Source organism: Petaurus breviceps, unplaced genomic scaffold, assembly GCF_028583685.1.
Source record: "Petaurus breviceps papuanus isolate PSGF00001 unplaced genomic scaffold, PetGlider_PUasm1.0 90775, whole genome shotgun sequence".
Lineage (NCBI taxonomy): Eukaryota > Metazoa > Chordata > Mammalia > Diprotodontia > Petauridae > Petaurus > Petaurus breviceps.
The window spans coordinates 10,596,843-10,602,256 of record NW_027187342.1 but is presented as its reverse complement, the minus strand read 5'-3'; the positions used below and the strand labels follow the sequence as shown (position 1 = coordinate 10,602,256).

General features: G+C 39.7%; 1 protein-coding gene across 1 annotated transcript in view; it reads right to left on the bottom strand.

The window, feature by feature from the left end:
• The window catches only part of WDPCP (WD repeat containing planar cell polarity effector), a 519,354-nt gene that overhangs the window by 425,762 nt on the left and 88,178 nt on the right, over positions 1–5,414 (bottom strand). The window lies entirely within an intron of this gene.

The window sequence follows — 5,414 nt, the reverse complement described above, 5'->3', positions numbered from 1 at the left end:
CTTTGGGCTGTCTTCTGAATGAAAATTAGATAATCTTTTCCATTTTGTCTTTAAGAGAGATAATTGATCCAGTGGGCAAGAGACAGGACAAGAATAAAAGAGTTTTGTTTTTTTGAGACTGGGTCTCTAGTGGATCCAGGCTGGAAGTGCAGGAACTACTCACAAGCCCTAATCCACTAACTAATCAGCACAGAAGGTTGATCTGCTCCATTTCCAACCTGGATCAATTTACCCTTCAGGCAGTCTGGTAGCACCCCCGTCTCCCAGGGGCTCATCATATTGGTGCCAAATGCACAATCATCTTTAGCCCTACTGCTGCTTAGAACTCCCGGGCCGAACCAATCTACCAGCCTCTGTCTCCCATCCAACATTAAAGGTGAAATATTCAGATATAATTCAATTCAGATAATTTTTGGATAACTAGTCATTATTTAAGGGTACCTGATTTTCATAATTTTTCTGGCTTATATGTAATTGTAATTTACTCTTTACAAGACTGATTAACATTTATAGTGACCACCTGAATAGGGTATAAGGTGGTGTTTTTGTTTTGTTTTTTTTGCTAGGGTCAATCTCAGTCATGAATTTGGTAGGATCAGATCATACAGGGACTCCCAGTTCATCCTAGTGATTTTGCAACATTCCCTTTGTGGAACTAAAATGCAAAGACCATTTCTCCAGGCATATTTGTTTAAGATAAGGACATGGGTCCTTATTTTGTGTGTGTGTGTGTGAAATTTGTGAAAATTTGCCCTAAACCTAAGGAAAAATTCAGACATATGCAGTTTGTTGCCCCAAAAAGGTGTTTCTTAGAAACTAACTATCATGGTCAAAAACCACACTGTCTTAGTAACTAGCTCCTGTTAACTGGCTATTAGAGGTTATCTGGCTAAATTCTAAGACCAAAGGAAGAATAATTAGGCTAGTCACTGAACAATACACAGTTGGTACAACTGCTTAACTTTCTTGTCTAGTTTCATATGCACCATCCTGATAGGATATTTCAGCCCATTGTGTCACCTTAAGCGCTAGGGAATTTTTGTGTGTGAGGTAGGTTGGAAAATGGCAGCAATGGCTAAATCATTGTGTACTTCAGCAGTCACAATACTGGCATTGAAACTCTTGGAGGAGCGGGTCCGTGCCCCACCCTACTTTGTCATCTTTATTTAATTTTTCAGCTATATACATGAAATGAACTAAGGTAAAAAAAAAAAAAACACCCTCAAATTTTGCTTCAATCATCTGGATATTGAAGTGTAACTAAACCAAATCATGTCAAGTTTTTATTAAGTGATTACTATGTTTCAGACACTATGCTCAGTGCTAGAAATACAAATAAACAGAAAAAAAGGTGATCCCTGACTTTGAGGAGCTTATACAATACATTCTTTTGGGAACTGATAACATAAAAAGCTGGAAAGGGGCAGGATGGAAATGAAGGTGCCTGGGGCAGTAGCATGGTATAGAAAGTGTAGAAGTCTGGACAGAAATAAAGACATAATGTGATGGCCTGGGAATCTTCAAAATGGTGGCTGTGTAGGAACCAGCCAGTCAGAGGACAGGATCAGGGGGTCCTTCCAACATGCAGAATGAGCTTCCAGAGTGAAGAGGGTTCTAGGGCATAGTTGACAAAGCTGGGTAGAATCGTTTCCTTCCACCTACAGGGCCACCACTCATCTAGCCAGCTATGCTTGAAATCTTAATCATCTTTATCCTGCATATCCAATTCTCAGACTCTTCAGAGTCTGTCTCTTACACATCTCTTCAGTCCCACTTCTACCACCCGACACCAAACTCATTACCTTACACTTGGCCTCTTGTAACAATATCTTAGCAGGCCTTGACTCATTTGCTGTCCATTGGATAAACAGTATCCTAAAAGCCACGGCCACTCAGAAAACCTTACTCCTCTCCTACCTTATCAATTCTTATGTATTCTGACTTTGATAGTCAATCAACGAGCATTTGTTAAGCATTTATATGACAGGCATCATGCCAAGCAACCAGGGCTACAAAGAAAGGCAAAAAAAAAAAAATAGCTCTTCCCCATAGGGAGCTCACATTCTAATGGCTGAGACAGCAGGCAATCAACTAACTACATCTATTAAAAAAATATGTACAAACAAGGTTGAAGGTAATCTCAGAAGATGAAGAAAACCAGGGAAATTTCAGAGGTGGAGGTGAGGCTCATCTTGGGGCATGTGCGATGGAGTACATCCTATATGAGGAAAAGTAGGTCACTATAGCTGGATCATAGAGTGACTAGAGGCAAGGAAAATGTAAGGAGTGGGGCAGCCCTTGTTGAGCACCTACTATGTGCTATACCCTTTACAAATTTCATTGGATCTCCACAACCCCGCACTTCAATTATTATCCCCAATTTACAGTTTGGGAAACTGAGGCACACAAGTAAAGTGGTTTACCCAGGGTCACACAGCTGGTAAGAATTTGGAGCTATATTCGAACCCAGATCTTCCAGATTCTAGGCCCTGTACCTCCTAAGAAAACTGGAAAGATACCAAATCAACACAAAGCTTTTAATTAAATGCTAGAGTATTTTCCATTTGATCCTTGAGAAAACAGTAGGGGGGAAGAAGAATGACCCACAATTTAATAATAAAGGAAATTCTTTTAAGCAACTGTACAGAAGATAGATTTGAGTGGGGAAGGAGGTGAGGCAGTGAGAACAATTAGAAAGCTATTATAGGGGTGGCTAGGTGGTGCAGTGAATAGAACACTGGCCCTGGAGTCAGGAAGACCTGAGTTCATATCCGGCCTCACACACAACCCAAAAACTAGCTGTGGGACCTTGGGCAAGTCACTTAACCCCAATTGCCCTCCAAAAAGCAAACAACAACAACAAAAAAACTATTGCAGTAATTATGGCATTTATAGTAATCCAAGGTAGGTGATGAAAGTCGAAACTAGACTGTTGGCTGTCAATAGACAGAAGTGGGAACATAAAAGAAAGGTAAGAAAATAGAGATGAAAAGATTTGTCAACAGACTGGTGTCAACAGACTTGGTGAGCAAGAGTGAGAATTCAAGGATGACACAGATTACAAGTTTAGGTGACTGGGAGAGGAAGGGAAGTTCAGGTAAAGGGATGGGTTTTCAATGAGTATTGTTTTCAACATATTGAGTTTGAGACATGGAAAAAGCCATTGGTGATGCAGGAGAGAGTCTAAGATTGGATAAATAGATCTGGGAATCCTCTGCAGAGAAATGATCATTGAAGTGAGAGAAATTAATAAGATCACAGTATAGAGGGGGACAAAAAGAAGAGAACTCACACCCTGTCATCTCTAGATAGGTGAGTTTTGGGGTTGTTCAGTCATTTCAGTCATGCCCAACTCTTTGGAACTTCATTTGGGGTTTTCTTGGCAAAGGTACTGAAGTGGCTTGCCATTTCCTTCTCTAGTTTACTGTTCTTCCATAAATATTCCATGTTCATTACTGCCTCTGTGCCTTGATTTCTCTCCATCCATCTTGTAAAACCCCACTTCAAGACTTATCTCCTTAAGGAATCTTTCCTGAAATATTCAAACCCTCATTTAACTTCCCTAGTCTTTGAACTATGGCAAGCAAAACCTGTAGAATGTGATATAATGCACCACAATTAAAGTCCTATTCCAATGGAGGCGACCTTGAATTCTTGAAGCCATACCAATGGAGGGTCCTACCAAGATGGAAAAGCTTCAGTTACTGACTTTATGCCTATTACCAAAAACTAGTATAGAACTAATATAGCTAAACTGAGAAGAGCTCTTCCTTAGAAGGTCATCATCAACATTTCAGAGATTGTTCACTAATTTATAAGAGGGAATGACCTGGAGAAAAGACCAGTACTGACAAATAATGGATCTGTTAAGTTTGTCCTCTTATATCATTTACTATTGTTTCTTGTGTGTGCTTTGTATTCCAAAGTAAAGGGTTCCCTATTTGAAGATAGGGACCTCCTTCTATCTCATGGTACCTAAAACCAAACTGAATATAGAGAGACACAGCATGGTATCACATAGTGTCTCCAAAATTTTTATAATACACCATTATCAGTTAAACATTTTTGAGTATGTACCCCCAGTATGTGTATGTTTAAAAATCATATTATACATGTGTTTATAGATATATCTACATACACTATAGTAATAATTATGTACATTATAAAACTTACATAAAATATAAATTTAAAAAGGATGAGATAAAGATGGACCAACGAGGGAAGGGAACAAGCGTTAATTAAGTACCTACTATGTGCCAAGCACTGTTAGAGTACTTTGCAAATATCTCATTTCATCCTCACAACAGCCTTGGAAGGAAGGTGCTATTGTTATCCTTATTTTTTAATTGAGGAAACGGAGGCAGATGGAAATGAAAGCATTTATGTAGGGACACACAACTACCGTAGTAAGTGGTTGAGGCTGGATTTGAACTAAGACCTTCCAGACTCAAAACCCAATACTCTATCCACTATGCTACTTAGCATCAACAGGGAGCCACTGGAGTTTATTGAGGCACAGAGTTACATGGTCAGATCTGCATAAGAAACTCCCTTTGTTAGTTGAGTGGAGAATGGATCAGAGTGGAGAGAGACATGAGACAGGAAGGCCAATTAAAAGATGCAACAGTCCAGGTAAGAGGTGGTGAGGATCTAAAATGGAATAGGAGTGTGACTGTCTAAGACTACATATTTTGAAGGTATAAATGACAAGATTTGGCAACTGATTGGATATATGGGTGGGAAAATAGGGTGAGGATTCAAAGGTAACACTGGGCAGCTAGAAGAGTTGTTAAAACAGTAACAGAGAAGTTTAGAAGATGGATTTATTGGAAAGAAAAAAGATGTGTTCTTCAATGAAGATCCCAACCTATAAATACATACTTATCTTGTGCAACTCACTCTGGCTCATCCAAAATGAAAAAGGGGTAGATGGACCTCTTGCCTCTTAATTATTATCCTGGGTAGGAGTCCACCCTTCCAGGGACTCTGGCTGCAGCCATAATGTTAAGCAAGGTATTCTGGGAGAAAATGGATAACTTTCCCAGTGACACATGCAGCTACCACTGTGAGTATGCCCTGGTAATGCTTAGATTGTAATGTCCATGAAGGACTGATGCCTTGCATACAGAAAGGGAGGATACTGGGAGCTTGAATGTCAGAAGATTGAGAATGAGGAAACGTTGGGAAATAATATTAGGTATAGTTAGATTAAAGACACGTCCAACAACTGTCTCCTTCTGATTGGCCAATCACCCCCTTGGAATCAGTCACCCACTTCGGAGATCATTAGTATATTCAATAGAACACCGGACTTTTCAAGAAGACTCAGTTTAAAATCCTGCCTCTGACAGTTTTATGACTATCGGTAAAACACTTAACCTTTCTGAGCTACCAAGGCAGAGGATGGGCTGAGA